Genomic DNA, 22,211 nt, shown 5'->3' with positions numbered 1-22,211 from the left:
AGCTAACCATATTCAAGTAAACATTAGAGACAAATGCGGCAAAGTAACTCATGCTAGGTACACGGGGCTAACCAAGTGTCCCTATGGAATTGTCACACCACTACAACCAACACCTCCTTTACTTCCTTTATGGTCTTCCATGTTTCACAACTTTCTCTGTTTATATTTTTAGGTCCTGGGACATCTCCCCCCACCCCACCCCACATCCTGGTCATAAGAAGGCACAGAATACATCTATTGACAAAAGATAATCACTGCTTTGATCCTGGGCAGTTTAAAAAAAAAGGATTAGAAGCGATATTTGAAAATAAATAAAGCAACCAATGGGGGGTTGAAGTGTTTTCCTTTATAGGTACCACCGTCTGTAGTCTGGTGCAAAAGTCTGAATCTTCAATCAAGCTATCATGGCTCTAACTATAATAGGGTAATGTAACACCTCCCTGTCTCAATCTGTAAATTATCTCAACGGGGCTTCTATTGATCAGCCCAAATTTTCAAATTCTGTTACTTCCTCCCTATCCTGCATCTCCTCCTCGAACACCATTGTTGACAAAAGAGATGCTCTTAATCATGCATTTTCATCTTCCCTTGACACCTTTGGCCCATTAAAAACTCAAACTGTCTCATTCTCCCATCTGGCTCTGTGGGTATATTTGTCACCTATGTTTAATGAAGGCAGTATCGCAGAGACTCGAGTGTTGGTGGCACTATTCTTACCTGACTGCTTATTATCAGGTTTGGAAGGACTATTTATCTGCATATAAGGGTCAAATTGAGACTGCTAGTTCAAACTATTTCTCCTATGCCATTGAAAAAAAATCTTAGTAACCAAAGGCAGCTCTCTAATATATCTTCCACTTGTATACTTGATCCTATTCCCACCCATTTATTTAAATCCTGTTTTAGTTCTCTATGCCCCATTATTCTCAATATTGTGAATTATTCCCTTGCACTGGTTTTGTGCCAACATTCCTCAAAACTGCCATCATCACCCCGGTACCAAAAACCCCAACATGGCTCTAGGCTATTTAAACAACTTTTACCCAATATCTAACTTACCCTTTCTTGCCAAGATCCTTGAGAGGGCTGTGATATCTCAGTTACATAACCACCTGACTCTAAATAACCTATTTGACCCCTCCGATTGTGTTTCCAGCAACTCCACAGCACAGAAACCGCCATGGTCAAAGTCACTAACAAGCTTCCGATTCCTGCTTACCAGCTATTCTTATTCTACTGGATCTTGGTTCTGCCTTCGATACTGTAGACCACAATTTTTTATTCTCTTGCCTTGAAACCATATTTGGAGTCTCGGAATTGGCTCTGAAATGGAGTAAGTCATATCACACTGATCGCTCCCTGTCACTTTGTTTCTCTTGGCGGATTACAGTCTGACTTTGGTCCAGTCAAGTATGGAGTTACTCAGGGTTCAGTCTTGGGACCCTTACTTTGTAGAATTTACATGTTTCCACTTGGCCAACTTGGCCAACTTGGCTTAGATCACATGGGCTCAATTATCACTTCTATGCTGATGACACTCATATACTGTGCTTTGAATTTGTATTCATACCCCTTGGAATTTTCCACATTTTGTTGTGTTATTGTTTTTTTGTTGATATTTTTTTGGTATTATTATTATTATAATACGGGATTTATATAGCGCCAATAGTTTGCGCATCACTTTACAAAATCAGTGAAGACAGTACAATTACAATACAATTCAATACAGGAGGGATCAGAGGGCCTTTAGAGCTTACAATCTAGAAGGTAAGGTCAGGTGGATCAAAGGGTAGTAGATGTTGGGGGATGATCAGATGGACAAAATTAAAATACAGTTGTTAGGTGTGGTTAGGATAGGCTTCTCTGAAGAGGAGGGTTTTCAGGGATCGTCTAAAAGCTAATAGAGTAGGAGATAGACTGATAGATTGGGGTAAGGAGTTCCATAGGCTTGGAGAGGCCCTGGAAAAGACTTGGAGATGAGCATGGGAGGAGGTGATGAGAGAGCTAGAGAGCAGGAGGTCTTGAGAAGAACGAAGAGAGCGATTAGGTTGGTATTTTGAGACTCAGTCAGTGATATAGCTGGGGGCAGAGCTGTGGATTGCTTTGTGGGTAGCGTGCGTTGTGGGTTTAATTCATTGGGTGAGCGGAAGCCAGTAGAGGGATTGACAGAGAGGAGTAGCAGAGACAGAGCGGTTGGTAAAGTGGATGAGTCTGGCAGCAGCATTCATGATGGACTGAAGGGGGGATAGAGTATGCAGGGGTAGGCCAATGAGGAGGGAGTTGCAGTGATCCAGGTGAGAGATGACCAGGGAGTGAATTAAGAGCTTTGTTTTGTCATTGGTTAGAAAGGGGTATTTTGAAGATGTTCCGGTGGTTGAGGCGGCAAGATATGGACAGTGATTGGACATGGGGCTTAAAGGAGAGTTCAGCGTCCAGAACTACTCCTAGTACCTTGGTATGTGGGGATGGGCTGATAGTTGTGCCATTAATTTTGACAGAGAGATCAGGGGAAGAGGCACGTCGGGTAGGAAAAATTATAAGTTTGGTTTTGGATAGATTAAGTTTGAGGAAGTGCTGTGACATCCAGACTGATATATCTGATCGTAAAATAGTGATACGTGAGGAGACTGAAGGAGTGTGTTGAGGGCTAGAGAAATATATTTGAGTGTCATCAGCGTAGAGATGGTATTGGAAGCCGTAGGAGGCTATCAGCTGACCCAGGGAGGAGGTGTAGATTGAAAATAGGAGAAGTCCAAGAACAGAACCTTGGGGACCCCAACAAAGAAAGGAAGAGGAGAGGAGGCAGTCAAATTGTAGGTAACGCTAAAGGTGCTGTTAATAATAATAAATAATTGGGTAGAAAACCAGCGAAGAGTACAGTCACGGAGACCAAAGGCATGGAGTTTTTTTTGAGGAGAAGGGGGTAGTTAACCATATTGAAGGCAGCAGAGAGGTCCAGAAGTAGGAGTACAGAATAGTGTCCCTTAATTATGGCCATTAGTAGATCATTTGTGAGTTTTAGGAGAGCAGTTTCTTTGGAATGTTGAGGACAAAATCCAGACTGAAGGTAATCAAGAAGGCTATTATCAGCAAGATGGTTGCTCAGTCAGTTGTAGATTAGATGTTCACAGAGTTTACATAACAAGGGGAGCAAGGAGAGGGGGCGTAGGTTGTTAAGATTGGATGGGTCCAGTGAGGGCCTTTTAAGTATGGGGTAGACGAGTGCATGTTTTAAGGAGTTGGGGAAGATGCCAGAACAGAGAGAAAGATTGAAGATGTGGGTTAGAGAGTGTAGAATAGAGCTGGAGGGTAACTGTAGCATTTGCGCGGGAACAGGATCCAGAGGGCATGTGGTAAGATGGACGTTAACAAGTAATTTAGCAACCTCTTCTATAGTGGTGGGGTTGAAAGAGGGAAGTAATGATTGTACCTATGGACATGAGGTGTAAGGCATGGAGGGTGCCTGAACAGTAGAGATCTCCTCACAAATTGTATCAATCTTCTGTTTGAAGTTATTGGCGATCTCCTGGGCAATAAGTGTGTTAGTGGGTGGAGGCAGTGGAGGGTGAAGTAGAGAGTTGAAGGTAGAGAAGAGTTAATGGGGATGGGATGATAAGTTTTTAATGAGGGTGTTGAAATAGGTCTGCTTGGCAGTGAGGAGGCTGGAATTGTATTTTTGGAGAGCAGATTTATACTGGCTGAAATCCGGGACTTTGTTTTACGCCACAGGCACTCGAGAGCACGGCTGTGTTTTTTCAGAATTCTAGTGTGATCTGTTTGCCAGCGTTAATGGGGGCAGGGCCTGATTCTGTGTGTAGTGAGGGGGGCCAGTGTGTCCAGTGAGGCTAAAAGTGAAGTGTTGTAGACAGAAGTGGTTAGGTTGGTACAGGACAGAGGTGTGATTTTGTCATAGAGGTGGTCAGTAGCAGAGTAGAGAAGAGAAGGGTTGAGATGGCAAAGGTTTCTACGGTTAACAGTTAGGTGTATGGGGGGTGAGGATGCAGAGGTGAGGGAGAGAGTGAAGTTAATAAGGTAGTGATCAGAGAGAGGGTAAGGATAGTTGGAGAGGTTGCATGGAGTGCATAGGTGGGAAAAGACGAGGTCAAGGGTGTTGCCTTCAGCGTGAGTAGGAGCATGTATCCATTGCTTCTGGTCAAAGGAGGAGCTTAGACTAAGAAGTTTGGAAGTTGCAGGAATTCTAGTATTAGTAGAAGTCCCCAAGAATGATTGTGGTGATTTCAGATGAAAGAAAGTAGGGTAGCCAGGCAGAGAAGTCATCAAGAAAGGATGATACTGGACCAGGGGGCGCCGGTAGATCACAGCTATCCCTAGAGAAACTGGGGAGAAGAGCCGAATGCAGTGCACCTTAAATGAGGAGAGTGAAAGAGAGGGAGCTGGGTGAAGTACTTGAAAGGTGCTCTGTGGGTCTAAAAGGATTCCAACACCCCCTCCTTTGTGTCCACTGGGTCTGGGGGAGTGAGTCCAAAGAAGACCACCATGGGATAGAGCAGCAGAAGACACAGTGTCGGATTCATGAAGCCAGGTTTTGGTAATGGCGACTAGATTAAATGAGTTAGCGATAAAGAGATCATGGGGGGGGGTGAGTTTGTTACAGACAGAGTGAGCATTCCAAAGGGCACAGGAGAAAGGGAGTCTGGTTTTTGGAAGAAGAGAAATGGGAACTAGATTGTGTGCATTGCAGCTGCAGCTAGAGGGTGTACGATGATGGGCATGTTGAGTACAGTTAGATGAAGGAGGCCCAGGGTTTGGGGAAACATCACCACAAGATAGGAGAAGCAGAAGGGTGAGGAAGGTAATGTGGGGGTGTGATTTATATGAAGGGACCTCCTGGGCAGTGAGTGAGTTAGTGGGTGGAGGCAGAGGAGGGCAAAGTAGACAGTTGAAGGTAGAGAAGAGTCGATGGGGACGGGATGATGCGATTTAATGAGGGTAATCAGGAAACTATTAGTCGTGAACTCCACAAATCTGGCCTTTATGGAAGAGTGGTAAGAAGAAAGCCATTGTTGAAAGAAAGCCGAAGGAAGTCCCATTTGCAGTTTGTGAGAAGCCATGTGGGGGATACAGCAAACATGTGGAAGAAGGTGCTCTGGTTAGAACTTTTTGGCCTAAAAGCAAAATGCAATGCGTGGCGGAAAACTAACACTGCACATCACCCTGAACACACCATCATGTCCCCACATAATTTTGTGGGGATGCTTTTTTTCAGCAGGGACAGTGAAGCTGGTCAGTTAATGGGAAGATGGATGGAGCCAAAATAGAGGCAATCTTAGTAGAAAACCTGTTATGCCACGTACACATGACCGGATTTTCCGGCAGACTAGGTCCGATGGTCTTCCTGACGGACTTTTGGCGGAGTTCTGATGGACTTTCTGAACGAATGGACTTGGCCACAAACGAACGGACTAAGTCTGTTCGTTTTGAACGTGGTGACGTAAATGGGACTAGACAAGGAAGTTCAATAGCCAGTACCCAATAGCTGCCCTTGCGTCGTATTTGGTCCGTCGGACTTGCACACAGACAAACGGTTTTCCCAATTTTTAGTCCATCGGAATGGAGTCCATCGGATAGATTTGAAACATGTTCTATTTCTAGGTCCATCCGATTTTTATTTCGAAAAGTGATCGGACTAACCCACACATGATCAGATTGTCCGACGGACTGATCCCGTCGGACCTAGTCTGCCAGAAAGTCCAGTCGTGTGTAAGAGGCATAAGAGTCTGCAAAAGACTTGAGACTGGGGTGGAGTTTCAGCTTCCAGCAGGACAACAACCCTAAACATACAACCAGACCTACAATGGAAAGGTTTAGATCAAAGCATGTTCATGTATTAGAATGGCCCATACAAAGTCCAGACCTAAATCTAATTGAGAATTTGTGGCAAGACTTGAACATTTCTGTTCACAGACCCTCTCATCCAATCTGAAAGATCTTGAGCTATTTTGCAAAGAATATTGCACAAAAAGGTCACTCTCTAGATGTACAAAGCTGGTAGAGACATCCCCAAAAAAACTTGCAGCTGTAATTTCAGTGAAAGGTGGTTCTACAAAGTATTGACTCAGGGAGGCTGAATACAAATGAACACCACACTTTTCACATAATTATTTGTAAAAAAAAATGAAAACCATTTATCATGTTCCTTTCACTTTACAATTATGTGTCACGTTGTGTTGGTCTATCACATACAATTCCAATAAAATACAAAAAAATTCAAGGGGTATAAATACTTTTTCAAGACGCTGAAAATGATTGATAAAAAACATAGATGGCCCACAATTTTCTTTAATTAAACTATGACAAGACTGAAATCATGATTATTGGCACCCCCCCCCCCCCCCATCAATTATGTAAGCCAAGTCCTGATAGCCTACCTACCAATGGCATTGCACTTGAGCTTCAGTCTAAATTGAAAAATCTAGGGGTGATATTGGATGTTAGTTTAACCTTTGAGCCACATGTACAAAATGTTGTCAGAACATATTTTTTCGACTTGAGAATCATTGCTCGGCTGCGCCCTATGCTATTATACACTGTAGCTGAAAAGCTGATCCATACATTTATGTTCTCCCAACTTGACTACTGCAATGCTCTACTCACTGGTGTACCTAAATCCAATATTAAAGTGGAAGTAAACCCACTTTTTTAACTTTTACCTACAGGAAAGCCTATAATAAGGCTTACCTGTAGGTAAAAAAAATATCTCCTAAACCTGTACGGTTTAGGAGATATTCCCCTCGGTATGCGCCGCTGACTGCAGCGGCGCATGCGCACAAGGGGGTTCTCTCCGCGAAAATCCGGCAGCGCTCGTCCGGCCGGATTTAAATCTCCCGCGCGCATGCGCGGGAGTGACGATATCGCGGCTCCGGCCACTCACAGCGCCGGAGCCGCGATACCCGGAAGAGACGCCGAGGGAGCATGTCGGCTTCCTCGGCGTGGATCGGGCGAGATGTCGGGGCCTCGTTCTAAGGTAAGTATTTCATAATGAGCTAGTATGCGGTGCATACTAGCTCATTATGCCTTTTGCTTTGCAGGTTTTAAAAAAAAAAAAAAAAAAAAATGCGGGTTTACTACCGCTTTAATCGACTTCAATATGTTAAAAATTCTTCAGCCAGAATCCTCACTAGGTCTGGTCACATTACCGCTATCCCGAAGTCCTTTCACTGGTTACCCATCAGGTTTGGCATTGACTTTAAGATTCTCTTGCTCACCCATAAGGTTTTTGTCAACTTACTTCCCTTGCATAACCTCCGCTCCTCAAATTGTGGTCTTCTGTGTGTCCCCCCTACTCACTTAGTTGATGGGAGGCAGAGCTTTCTCCTGTTATACTCCAAAACTCTGGAATTCATTTCCGAAGATCTTCAGAGAGAGTCATCTTCTCTAAAGTCATTCAAATTAAATCTAAAACTGTTTTAGACAAGCTTTCATGTAATTGTCCTTTTTTTCCTTTAGTTTATTTTTTGTATTTCTTGTGTTTACTTTGTAAAGCACTTTGAGAAGCTACCTATAAAGGTGCTATATAAAATAAAGTATATTATCATTAGTATTATTAGTATTATTATTATTACCATGAAAAATGTACATGATGATGGGTCTACTTTAAAGGCAAGTCAAAAAATATAGACATGGAAATAGTACTTGAAGCGCCCATGAAGTCCCTTGAAATTAAATAGATCATCTAATTATAGAACAATGGTAAATACGCAGAATATGATCATTTAAAAAAATGGATATAGTAAAGGTCAACAAATAACCTTTTACAGAGCAATTTTAAGAAGGATTATAAATTGATATGGAGAGGCTTAAAAGCAAGGCAGACACAGCTCAGCAATAAAAACATTTAAATGGACAACAGTTTTCATAGAATAAAGCAGATTCACTTTACGCACACTTTAAGCTTGAAGAATGTTTTTAATGCAAAGGCAAACCAAAGACCTAGGGTATAAACTGAAGAGACAATCATTTTAGGGGCGCTCTGGAGGTGTAAATAATTGAAAACATGTCAATACTGAAAACTAGAAAATTACATCAATAATAAATCTTCCAATCGTGACCTCATCACCATCAAAAAAAATAATAATATATAAATAACACCAAGGACTAGTTTAACGTTCAAAGAAAATCCCAATAAAAGTGTCTTTGCAAATTTGTTAATGAGAATACTCAGATGACCCAAGTGCAAATAAAAGGAATATAAACTGTGGTATAACAGCAGATCCAAAGGGCTTGCGACTCCCTCCACCGAAAAAGCAGCACCACACCACTCGTGAAGATAACAAGTCCAAACTGCTTACCAGATTTGTTTGACCACTTTAATTAAAAAGTAAGTCAATTAACGCCTGTACAGGTAAATGCCTGCTCATATAGATGCTGGTGGAAAAAACACAGGATCGAACTTCCCCCTTCACAGACTCAGGCGGTGTATATATAAAAGAGCACAGAAACATCCATAGCATAATACTGATTTTAATAAAAAATATAAAAAAACAGACAGCCAAATGGCTCCTTACATCATCGTGTGCCTGACCCGGCACTAGGGCTGCTCGCCTTGAGACCACTCTCCGATCGGTCGGTGTATCCCTTCTGCGATAGCGGCTATGGCGTTTGTTCCAGGCTGTCAGACCGACAACCAGAAAGCCATAAATGGCATCAGCAAAGTGGCCAAGGTACCGCTCTGACATACGTTTCGTTGTTAACGTCTTCAGAAAGCGTACCTGGTCACTCAAGATCTAAGCTTATATCGAATCTAACACGGATTGAGCCAATAGAGGGGGCAGATGATGTGCAGCCTCAGTGCCGCTCAGACGGCAAAACAAGGAAATACACTCGCTGGCAATTCTTTAAATAATACCAAAAATTAACAAATGTATTCTTGTAATTAATGTAAAATATAAAATTCATAAAAAAATATAAATAAATGAATAAAAAACAGAACAACAGAGTTCCAGCAAACAACATTTGATAACGATGACATTACTAAACAATAGACATCAATTTCTAAATAAGGCATCATACATAAATGAGCTAAAAATGCTCAAAAAAATTATGAATAAAAAACTTCTCATTCAATTGATTGCATTAACCAACCATTGAATTCTAGAAATACTATATACCCCATACCTCTTAGTAAAAAAAACAAGCGGTCAGCAAAAGGACAAAAGGAGAAAATTTATCAGTACCCCACCCTTAACAACCATCAAACAAAATATCAAAAAAAATAAAAACATATATATATATATATATATATATATATATATATATATATATATATATATATATATATATATATATATATATGCCTCCATAAAGGAGCTAAACATAAAAAAATATATATATCAAGAAGGAAAAAAACTGGATAGTCCACCAGCAACTACTCCAGATCAATCCCTCTCAACAAATATATAAAAAAAACTTTTTTCAAAATATTAAACATAAATATATATATATATATATATATATATATATATATATATATATATATATATATATATATATATATATATATATATATACCAAAAGAGGAAGAAAGAACATAAGGAGCTATGCATATATAAAGCACAAGTAATTCCTCTTTTCACAAGAGGAAGGGTGGAAGGGGAGAAAAACCTCCATCCATAAACCTCAAGAGAAAAACAAGAAAAATAGGGAAGAAGTCTATACCATCTCCATTCCATTAATCATTGGACAGAAAACTGTTTAGATCAAGTTCAATATTCATTCCCAATGGTTTTAACGTTTGTCATTTGTAAATACATTTTGTTTCGTTTTTTGAAATTTCTCTTCTCATATGTGTCCCTCTCCAGTGTCTCGTGACTTTGTCAATACCATAGAACCTACACAATGAAGGATCACTATTATGGCATTTCTTAAAATGTCTCTGCACGCTATGGTTAGGAAAACCTTTCTTTATATTTTCCAAATATTCATTAATTCTAATTTTTAATTGTCTAGTTGTACGGCCTACATATTGCAAAGAACACGGACATTCAGAACGTGCCAGATCCTCCGAGCTGGCAACTTTTTTGGATGGATCTGGTTTTCATTTCTGTACTAGATGCCGTACAACTAGACAATTAAAAATTTGAATTAATGAACATTTGCCAAATATAAAGAAAGGTTTTCCTAACTAAAAATTACAAACGTTACAACCATTGGGAATGAATATTGAACTTGATCTAAACTGTTTTCTGTCCAGTGATTAATGGAATGGAGATGGTATAGACTTCTTCCCTATTTTTCTTGTTTTTCTCTTGAGGTTTATGGATGGAGGTTTTTCTCCCCCTCCACCCTTCCCCTTGTGAAAAACAGAAAATTGTGCCATACTTACCGTAATTTTCTTTTCCTGGTGCCTATCCATGGCAGCATACCTGTAACAAGCTCCGCCTTGGCTCCTCCCTCAGGACTAGTGAATATTATAAAAGAAAAGGTTAGTACAGCCCCCGCATTCTCGTTAATATAGAATACCGAGGGTGCGAATGTATGCTGCCATGGATAGGCACCAGGAAAAGAAAATTACGGTAAGTATGGCACAATTTTCTGTTTTCCTGGTGCCTCCATGGCAGCATACCTGTGACAAATAACTAGCTGAGACGGGTGGGATAATGCTTAGAGATTTATTTAAAGAATTTATTATTTAGAAGAGGCGAAGGCCGAAGTGACTGCCTGTCTGCCAAACTCGACTGAGGAGAGAGCTCCTGGGTCCACCCTGTAATGTTTCAGGAATGTGTGTTGGGACGACCAGGTCACTGCCCGACAAATAGTTTCGATCGACACATTCGCTCTTGCCGCCCAAGAGGCAGAAACCGCTCTTGTGGAGTGCGCCCTGACCGCCGAAGGGGCCTCTAGTCCCTTTGTCCTGTACACCTTGTGAATGAGTTTGACGATCCATGAAGCGATCGTTCTGGCTGATGCCTCCTTTCCTTTGTATTTTTCCCAGGGAATTATGAACAGTCTGATGGAAGCCCGGAATGAAGCTGTGGCTTGTAGATAGCATTTCAGAGTGGAGGCGATGTCTAATTCATGAAGAGCGACAGAGTCTTGTTCAGAAAATGTTGGGAGTGCCCAGGGCTCTGACATGCTCAAGGATGAAGCGACCTTGGGAATGAACCCTCGTACTGTTCTGAGTTCCACTCTATCTGGGTAAAATATAATGTGATCCTGATCTGCTCCCAGAGCTTGGAGCTCTGACACCCGTCTGCCGGAGGTTATGGCTGTCAGAAAGGCTAATTTTAAAGTTAGATTCCAAAGTGATATTGAGTTCGAAGGGGCAAAGGGTGGATTGGCTAAGGACTCCAGGATGACCGTAAGGTCCCAAGTGGGAAAAGATTGTTTGGTTGGTGGTCTGATCTTCCTGACGGCCTTAAAGAATTGGATTAACAATGGATCCTCCGCCCATCTTCTACTGGTTGCTGCTGAGATCGCTGACACCTGTACCTTCAATGTACCTAAGGCAAGACCTAGGTCCAGGCCTGCCTGCAAGAACTCAAGAATTTGAGATGACGAAGGGGAACCTGGATCACAGTTTCTATCAAGCATGAAGGTCCTGAACTTGTTCCATACTTTATCATATATGTTGTTCGTGGATGGTTTTCTCGCTTTGAGCAGGGTTGCGATCACTCTATCGGAGCACCCCAGGGATTGAAACCTTTCCCTTTCAGTTGCCAGATGTGAAGGTCCAGCCTGCGGGGATCTGGGTGGGTGTGACATCCTTGTGACAGGAGGAGGGGTACTATTGGAACCTTGACTGGAGGACTGGTGCTCAGATCCATTGCCGTAGGGAACCAAGGCCTTCTTGGCCAGTATGGTAGAATTGCTATCACCGTCGATGTCTCCCTCACGAGTCTTGACAGGAACCTCGGTATGAGGGGCCGCGGAGGAAAGGCGTAGGCCCGATCGCATGCCCAAGGGGCTGAGAGGGCATCTGTTGCCTCCGCCTGGGGGTGCGGAAATCTCGAGATAAACCTTGGAAGTTTGGTGTTGGATGCTGTCGCAAAGAGGTCTAGCTCGAGGGGCCCCCACTGGATCACTATCCAGTTGAAGATTTCCGGGTGTAAGGACCACTCGTTGGTGTCTGCGAACCTGCGGGAAAGGCCGTCTGCCCTTGAGTTGAGATGGCCGGGCAGATAGACTGCCCTCAGGTCCTTCAGATTCCTTTCGGCCCAGAGGAATATGGGCTCCACCTCGTTCAGGAGAGATCTGCTGCGCGTTCCCCCTTGACGGTGCACATAGGATACGGCGGCCCTGTTGTCCATCCTGAGGAGAACTGGTTTGTCCGAAATCTCGAACTCCAGGGCTAGCAGAGCAAGATAGGCCGCTCTGAGCTCCAGGACATTGGACACCATGCCGGCTGCATTGAAGGACCACCTTCCTTGTACTGAGGTCTTGTTGGAATGTGCTCCCCAACCAGCTGCGCTGGCATCGGTAGTAATTATGATCCAGTCGACATGCCCTAGCGGGCGAGACTTCAGAAGCGACTGTCTCTTCATCCACCAATGTAGACTCCTGAGCATTCGGGTCATCAGGTGTATGGGTTGGGATAGATATCGTTTGTTCCACATTCTTAAGAACTCCAGCTGAAAATGTCTCAAATGCCAGTGGGCCCAGGGGACCATAGGGATGCATGATGACATCCGACCTATCAGGCTCAAACAATTTGAGGCTGTCAGGTAGGATCTCGAGCTCACCTTCTTCATCTGTTGGACAATGGAAGATACCTTCTGAGGTGGGAGAGACACCGTTCCGTTCATTGTATTGAACAGGGCTCCCAGATAGACCATCTCTTGAGTCGGAGAGAGAAGACTTTTCTCGTAGTTTATCTTCCATCCAAAATCCACTAGTGTTGTCAACAGGATATTCCTGTGTTCCAATAACTGGGTTGGGTCCTTCGCCAGGAGTAGAAGGTTGTCCAGAGAGTGATACACCCGGAGCCCCAATTCTCTCAGAGGTGCTATGATGGCAATCAGGGTTTTTGTAAAGACTCTGGGTGACATGCAGAGGCCAAATGGAAGGCTCTGAAATTGGAGATGTACTTGCCCCACCGCGAATCTCAGGTATTTTTGGAACGTAGGGAGTATGGGTATGTGTAAATACGCGTCTTGCAGGTCTATTGACACCATCCAGTCCCCTGGTTGGACTACGCGAATAATTGTCTGTAGAGACTCCATCTTGAATTTTTCCAGAAAGATATAGCGATTTAGCCTCTTTAGGTCTATCACGGGTCTCCACCCTCCGTTTCTTTTGGGGACTAGAAACAGGGTGGAATAGAAACCTAAAAATCTTTCGGATGGAGGTACTGGAACTACTGCTCGTTGTTCCTGTAGGGAAAGAAGAAATTGCTTCAGGGCTTCCGCTTTTTGAGGGGATCTTGATACCCTTGTCGGAGAAAAAAAGTCCTTGGGGGGTTTGTTTAGGAAGGACCAGAAATGACCGTGTTTGACTGTTGCAACTACCCAAGGATCCCTGCATTTTTGTTCCCAGATCTTTGAGAACTGTTTCAACCTGGCCCCCACAGGGATCACTTGGGCTGGCCTGGCGTCAAAAGGATTTTGATGGCTCCTGTGGGGTAGGTACTGGCCTCTGCCTCCTGGACTTGAGGAACGTAGACTGTGTGCTTTTCCAGTTGTGCCTGAAGCCTTTCCCTTGTCTGGATTGTCGGTAGTCCCTATTTTTGGAATACTGGAACCTTGATGCAGATGATCTGAAACGTCTGGATCGCCTGTCTTGAGGAAGTAGGCCTGACTTTCCGCCAGTGACCCGAGAGATGGCTTTGTCGAGTTTTTCCCCGAACAAGGCTTTACCGTCAAAAGGTATCTTGCACCAATTTTGCTTCGAGGCAACGTCCGCTGCCCATGGTTTTAGCCACAGTGCCCTCTTGGCCATTTCTGTGTGAAGCATTGCCCTTGCGGAGCAACGAATCGAATCGATGGCGGCCTCCCCAATGAAGTCGGCTGAGAGCTTCAGCTCATCCAATGCCTTGATTATATCTTCTTTAGGGATATCCTGTTGAATTGCCGACTCTATATTATCTGTCCAGACGCGTAATGCGTTGGACACTGATGTCAGAGCTATTGCAGGTTTACAGGCATTTCCTGCCATCTGATAGGCCTTCTTAAGGTCGAGGTCCATCCTCCTGTCCAGAGGGTCCTTGAAGGAGGTTGAATCATCTAGGGGCAAAGTGACATTCTTGGCCAGCCTTACCACTGCGGCATCTACCACCGGGGGGCCATCCAGCATTTTGGAATCTGCCTCAGAGAGAGGGTATAATTTTCCCAATCGATTGGTGGAAAGTCTTTTGTCTGTCCTCCCCCATTCTTCCTCAATCACTTCCCTGATTTCCTCCATAAGAGGGAAGAAGGAGATCTGGCGCTTAAGGAAGGGGAAGTATGATTTGGACTTCCTGACCTCCGTGTTGGAATCCTCCCAACCGATTGCTTGTTTAACAGCCTGCACATAGGGCTGGACCATGGCGAAGGCAAAGCCAGAGGCATCTGTGTCATCTGAAGAATCCTCTGAAATCGCCATTTCGTCCTGATGCTTAGAGGAGGAGGGAGGGAACGGACGACCACTTCCACTCGTTGATGGAATGGGAATGGAGGCCTCGGCCAGCTGTTCCTGAGGAGGGGATGCCGGTTGTTGCGTCGGCATTGTGGCGACCAATTCCGCAAGGGAGTCTTTTACTGCCTTTTTAAGGAGATCTGCCACCTGTAGGCCCTCAGACTCTCTGTCTGCTGCATAGTCTCTAAGGCAATCTCGACAAATTAGTTTGTCCGGAAGTGGGGTGCCTCCGCAGGCCTGACATCTATTAGGTCTAGGTCTTTGGGAGCGCGAATGACGGCGCCTCTTGGCTGAAGCTTTCCTGCCACTTCTGTAATGCCCATGTCTGGGCGACCTGTCCCTGCTGTGACAGGAATCATCATCGTCATCTTCATATCGCCTTGAGGTCTTCTTAAACGTCTTCTGGCGTACAGGACTGAAATACAAAAAGTACCGTCCTTAGTGCACTCTTTATTTTATTTTTTTAAACTTACCTGGGCGTAGGTCCTTACCTTGGGAGTAGAGTAGGATCTTGAGCGGGCGGCGAAAGGCTCATTTTAGGCGGCTTAGCAGAGGTAACGACTAGGAAAGAGTCAGAGGAAAAAGCGTCAACCGGTCGTGCGCTGAATCACGGAAAAAAGGGAATTTGCCTACATAGGTAACGACTTCCCCCCTCTGTGCTGTGGGTTTTTTTTTTTTTTTTTTTTAAACATCCCCCCCTTTTTTTTTTTTTTTTGGAGGCTCCGATGAAAATAAATTTTTAAATGGTTTAATAAATTAATAAATCAATAAATCAATAAATTAACACACTTTCAATGCACGAGTTATTCCTTCAGAGCTATACATATATATATTCGCATGCCCACATGTATGAGAAAACAAATGCATTAAGACATGCCTTACCTTAACAGGGGTGGGTATAGCCTGGAACTCTAGAGTGTAATTCTCTTGTTGACCACAGGCATTTCACTTGTGCTGCTGGGGAAATAAATAGGAGGAGGGGAAGTGAAGGCACGCTCGAGCTCCTCCCCTGACGCTCTGAGGGCAAAAAGAACCATTCGCCCTCAGTAAAAATGGCCGTCGAATCCTCCGACGCTACCGCGCATGCGCCGAACGTCGAGACTGGCCGTCGAAACATACGACCCGCCGGCGCCTGTGCAGACGACGGCGGGAACGCTGATCTATCATAAAATAACACAGACTCGCCGCGCGCGGCCCCTAGTGAGTCTGAGGATGACAGCGCACGTGGGAAGGGAAGGGGGGTCTCCTAAAGCTATGGGAACCAGGGGAACCAGAGCGCAAGAGAGAGAGAGAAAGGACAGGAGAGACTGGAGAGGAACAACAGGTCTCAGAAACAGAGCAAAACTGCCACCTCTGCTGCCATAGACTGGAGCCTGAACGCCCATACTGCAGGTACAGCTCTTACTTAAGAGACAAACTGCTTGTCCCAAAAGATCCTACAGAAGGGACTTCCAACCTTATAAGCGCATTTAGCTGCCCAAGAGAAGGAACTGCGTCCGGGAGAGGCTTGAACCCGGACGGATGCTGCCGAATGCAGAAGGTAAGGACGCCGACCAGGATTCACTGCCATGAGGTATGAGGAAAAAAAGGAGAATGCGGGGGCTGTACTAACCTTTTCTTTTATAATATTCACTAGTCCTGAAGGAGGAGCCAAGGCGGAGCTTGTCACAGGTATGCTGCCATGGAGGCACCAGGAAAGAGGAATTATTTGTGCTTTATATATGCATAGCTCCTTATGTTCTTTCTTCCTCTTTTGGTATATATATATATTTTTAGGTTTAATATTTTGAAAAAAGGGTTTTTTATATATTTGTTGAGAGGGATTGATCTGGAGTAGTTGCTGGTGGACTATCCAGTTTTTTCCTTCTTGATATATATATATTTTTTATGTTTAGCTCCTTTATGGAGGCATATATATATATATATATATTTTTTTTTGGTATTTTGTTTGATGGTTGTTAGGGGTGGGGTACTGCATTTTCCCCTTTTGTCCGTTTGCCGACCGCTTGTTTTTTTTACTAAGAGGTATGGGGTATATAGTATTTCTAGAATTCAATGGTTGGTTAATGCAATCAATTGAATGAGAGGTTTTTTATTCATTATTTTTTTGAGTATTTTTAGCTCATTTATGTATGATGCCTTATTTAGAAATTGATGTCTATTGTTTAGTAATTTCATCGTTATCAAATGCTGTTTGCTGGAACTCTGTTGTTCTGTTTTTTATTCATTTATTTATATTGTTTTATGAATTTTATATTTTACATTAATTACAAGAATACATTTGTTAATTTTTGGTATTATTTAACTAATTGCCAGCGAGTGTATTTCCTTGTTTTGCCGTCTGAGCGGCACTGAGGCTGCACATCATCTGCCCCCTCTATTGGCTCAATCCGTGTTAGATTCGATATAAGCTTAGATCATGAGTGACCAAGTACGCTTCCTGAAGACGTTAACAACGAAACGTATGTCAGAGCGGTACCTTGGCCACGTTGCTGACGCCATTTATGGCTTTCTGGTTGACGGTCTGACAGCCTGGAACACACGCCATAGCCGCTATCGTGGAAGGGATACACTGACCGATCGGAGAGTGGTCTCAAGGCGAGCAGCCCTAGTGCCGGGTTAGGCACACGATGATGTAAGGAGCCATTTGGCTGTCTGTTTTTTTATATTTTTTATTAAAATCAGTATTACGCTATGGATGTTTCTGTGCTCTTTTATATATACATCGCCTGAGTCTGTGAAGGGGGAAGTTCGATCCTGTGTTTTTTCCACCAGCATCTATATGAGCAGGCATTTACCTGTACAGGCATTATTTGACTTACTTTTTAATTAAAGTGGTCAAACAAATCTGGAAAGCAGTTTGGACTTGTTATCTTCACGAGTGGTGTTGTGCTGCTTTTTCGGTGGAGGGAGTCGCAAGCCCTTTGGATCTGCTGTTATACCACAGTTTATATTCCTTTTATTTGCACTTGGGTCATCTGAGTATTCTCATTAATGAATTTGCAAAGACACTTTTATTGGGACTTTCTTTGAACGTTAAACTAGTCCTTGGTGTTATTTATATATTATTATTTTTTTTGATGGTGATGAGGTCACGATTGGAAGATTTATTATTGATGTCATTTTCTATTGCTGATGTTGAGTATTGACATGTTTTAAATTATTTACACCTACAGAGTGCCCCTAAAATTATTGTCACTATCCAGTAAGTTGTTTTTTCTTTCACTTCACTTGTATAGGGTGCAGCTCTTTCATGTTTTTTTGTTTTTATTATATTGTTCTATATTATTTTTATGTTTTTATTTTATTTATTTTCACATGGCGCGGAGTTGAAGTTCAATTGCTTTCTCATATAAACGGAAGAGGATGAAGACTGAAGAATTTAGAAGAAAATAAATGAGTAAAATATAGAGAGGAAAAATAAACAGGAAATTAAAGTAGATGTAAATCATATTGCATATTATTAAATAGGACCTCAGGGGGATATGCACATTTATAAGGGAGGTAACAATATCCCTTGCATAAGTTACAACAACAGTATAACATCAATAATAATATTTAATCAATAATACTTTGTTTATATACTTTTTAGCATCTAAGGATGAACCACAGATGGGAATAGATTTGAGAATATCTCTATTAAATAGTTTGAGCTATTTTTTTTTTATATTCATTTTTGTATACAAATGTATATATTTATATATATTATATATATATGGTTGTCATATTTGATTATATTTATGTAATTTGTATTGTGTGGGCATTCTAGGATAATTCACCTGGAAGGGATCTGTCAGAAACCATGAATCAGACCGAGACAGAAGTACAATTAAATCACACTTGTTTATTAAATAAAAATAAAAAGGTAAATAGAAAAAGCGTAGTCAAAGCATAGCCAGAGTCCAGTAACCGGATAGAGTAGTCAGCCAGGCCAGAGTTCAATAACCAGCTCGGGTAATCAGCCAGGCCAAAGTCAGGGATCCAAGTAGAGCAACAGCAAGCATGACAAGGAGCCAGAAGGGATGTCAGCAAGCCAGTCTTTAAACAGAACCGCAGGAGATGGCTTATTGTGATGTGATGAAGGCGAAGGCAGAGGTGAAGTGAGTTGGACAGCTTTAAGTAGGCAGGACAGACGAGCATGATCAGGAACAGCTGGTAACTGTGGAGAGAGATGAGAGCCGGCAATTGCCGACAGTTGAGCAGCCAGCCCACAGAAGGAAGGGCTAAGCCAACCCTGACAGTATCCTAAAATATGATCCTCATTCAGCAATTTATAAGGGTGTATAGCCTGCATTTTTATTCAATGCTTGTTAAATGTAATCTGTCCACAAGATGGCAATGCTAAGTATCTATCTTTCATACAAGTACATTGCGTTGATTGGAGTTTAAACTTGGACCAATCACTGTGATCCTTTCTCGGTGAAGTGTCTATATTAAGTGTGGGGTGTGGTGTGTGGGTGTGCCCCTGATGACGTCAGTTGTGATGAAACTGGTTAGGCGGCACACTACCATGCATACGTGCTCGTGGGTTGGCCATCTTGGATTCTAGCACTGTGGCTTTCTGCCGTGTGTGATAATGCTTGATTTAATCATCTAAAATGTGAGTGTACCACTTGAAGGTTTTAATAAATGACTAGTTTGAAACGGTATCACACTATTGTGGAAAATTTTGATTTTATAATCTGAATGTGTCTGAAGCTGACCACCATTCCATTGGAGCTTTCCCTTGTCAGTGGGTTCATTCATTGATGACTGCTGTGATCACCGGGGCTGCTGAGCTGTACAATTGCTTGAGCGCAGTTTGACCAATCTAACAGGGGTCACTTTGTTTCCAGTAAGTATGAGAGTGTAAGGTGCCACTGGGTTTACCTCGGATTCCCACTATCACTACGGCTGTGGGACTACCTTCCTTCTTCACCAAGTTTCATTTCTAGGACTCTGGTATTCATATATTTTGTCATATACACTTTAGGGTATTTAATTAGCACTGCACTATTTGTATATTATTTTGTTTGTGTTCAGGTACCTTGACACAGTGCACAACTGCTTTATATCATTTTAAATTCACAATTTTGATTTTGACTCGCCATATTTTGCTCTGGCTTGGATTTTTTCTGGTTTTAATAGTATAACAATTGTAAAAAGAGAGCACAGAAGGGTGCACTGGCAGACTGCCAAGCCAGATGATATGACAGATTGGCTTGGTTAGAGGGGCGAGGCTTGAGAGAAGACAGGCTGAAGCCAATCTGTATTATCATTTGACTGAGTGGTCTGCCAGGTATGTGCTTTTATGTCCCCTTTTGACATTTGGCATTTTTGAGCCAGATGGACCCTTAACCTCCTTAGCAATATTCCCGAGAGAGGCTCGGGGTGAATTTTTAGAACCAAAAGCGGTAACTCCAAGCCATATCGGGATACATCACAGGATCCAGGCAAAGTTACTTACCTTGTCCCCAGGATCCTGCTATGTCTTCCTGCTGTGTGTGCGAGCCGTGTCTCTGTTGGATTCATCACAGTGCTGAGCTTTGTTCCCTGCGAGTGTTGTGATGCACGGGACGAAGCACAGCGCCAAATAAAAAAAAAAACACACAATACATACAGTACACTGTAATATTACAGATTACATAACTATAAAAAAAAAAAATAACATCCCTTTTGTCCCTAGTGGTCTGCCTGGAAACTGGAGCTTGTCCATAGCAACCAAAAAGTGTCCCTTTTCATCGAAAGCAGTTTTAGACCAGCTAGAAAACAGTGATAATAAATTAGAATCATTTGCAGAATTGAGCGATAGTGATTCGTGGGGAAATCCATCATCAAACACTGAAAGTAATGACAGCAACTATTCTGTAACTGAGCAAATTTCTGTGTTTTTGACTACGTTATCGAATAATTTTTATTCTTATTGTATTATTATTTTTTTATAATTATTTATAGTTATTTATTATATTATAATTTATGATTTTGTGTTTCAAACTTTATCATACCCGGGATGCCTACTAGACTCTTGTTTGGATGGATTTAAGTAAGTTATTACTAAGAATTACAGGCTTACAATATAAAACACCAAATTTCCATGCAAAACATTGTACCACTTTGAGCATCAAAAATCTGACATAATTATACCACCAGGAAGGTTAAGAAACCAGCACCTCACAGTGATTGTAGTCACCGGGTTGATATTATTTAGTGGAGCTTTGAGCCTCGCTTGTTTGTTGATGGAGCAAGAGTGTAAAAGCTTGGAACTTTTTAGGTACCAATATAAACCACTAATATATAAAATTCATAAATGTATTCCTTTTCCATAAAACATTATATTAAGGTTGAACAGATAAAAAACGATGATGGAGTCAATTTAACAATGTACACAAATAGAAGCATTACCTTAAAGTGGTTGTAAACCCTTACAAACCACTTTGACCTACAGGTAAGCCTAGATTAAGGCTTACCTGTAGGTCCAAGAAATATCTCCTAAACCTATACGGTTTAGGAGATATTTACCTGAAGACAGCCACTGCTGTCTACGGTGCATGCGCCGTAGACAGCGGCATGCAGGCGCACTGGGTAAGCCGCAGATCGTGGCGATATTCCCTGAGTGTCGGCTCCCGTGCGCATGCGCGGGAGTGACGTCATCGCTGCTCCGGCGAATCACAGCGTCATAGCAGCGAGACCCACGGAGACCCACCAAGAAGATGGACGCTCGGAAACTACAGGGGACAGCGGTGACTTTGCTGGCTCCTGTGTCAGGTAAGTGACACATAATGAACTACTATGCGATGCATAGTAGTCCATTATGCTTTACCTTTGCAGGGAATCAAAGAGGAAGTAAACCCATCAGGGTTTACTTCCTCTTTAACCTCTTAAAAGACCCATATAAATAGTTAACACCAAAAAAAAAAAAAAATAGAGCTCCACATACAGTTTACATCATTCCACTATACTATGTACATTTTCATCGCAAAATAATCCACCCTATAATCCACTGTAACTTATTTATTAAAACAAAGAGAAAAATATACAACCCAATCAACCATATCCCCAAAAATTAACCAATCCAGACCTCCGTTGACCATTTGACCACTGGAAGATTTAGCTCCTTCATGACCAGGCCATTTTTTGCGTTATGGCACTGTGTTAATATAACTGACAATTGCACAGATGTGGGACGCTGTATCCAAGTAAAATGGTTGTCCTTTTTTCCCACAAATAGAGCTTTTGTTTCGTTATGTTTGATCCCCTCTGCGCTTTTTTTTATTTGCACTATAAACAAAAAAAGATAGATTTTTTTTTTTTTTATTCAATATTTTTTTACTTTCTGCTATAAAACATACCCAATAAAAAAAAAAAAAAATATATAGTTTCTTCATCAGTTTAGGCAAATATGTGTTCTGCTATATATGTATGCTAAAAAATCCCAATAAGTGTATATTGATTGGTTTGAGCAAGTTATGGTGTCTACAAACTATAGAATATTTTTATTTATTTATTTTGTACTAGTAATATTGCAGCGGACAAATCAGACACCTAACTGACACTTTTGACACATTTTGGGGACCAGTGACACTAATACCGTAATCAGTGCTAACAAATATGCACTGTCACTGTACTAATGACACTGGCTGGGAAGGGGTTTACATCAGGGCTAA

The sequence above is a fragment of the Lithobates pipiens genome, unplaced genomic scaffold, assembly GCF_037356315.1.
Source record: "Lithobates pipiens isolate NorthernLeopardFrog02 unplaced genomic scaffold, aLitPip1_a1.2 Scaffold_16, whole genome shotgun sequence".
Classification (NCBI taxonomy): domain Eukaryota; kingdom Metazoa; phylum Chordata; class Amphibia; order Anura; family Ranidae; genus Lithobates; species Lithobates pipiens.
The sequence above is the reverse complement of the archived record's forward strand: the minus strand, read 5'-3'. Positions refer to the sequence as shown.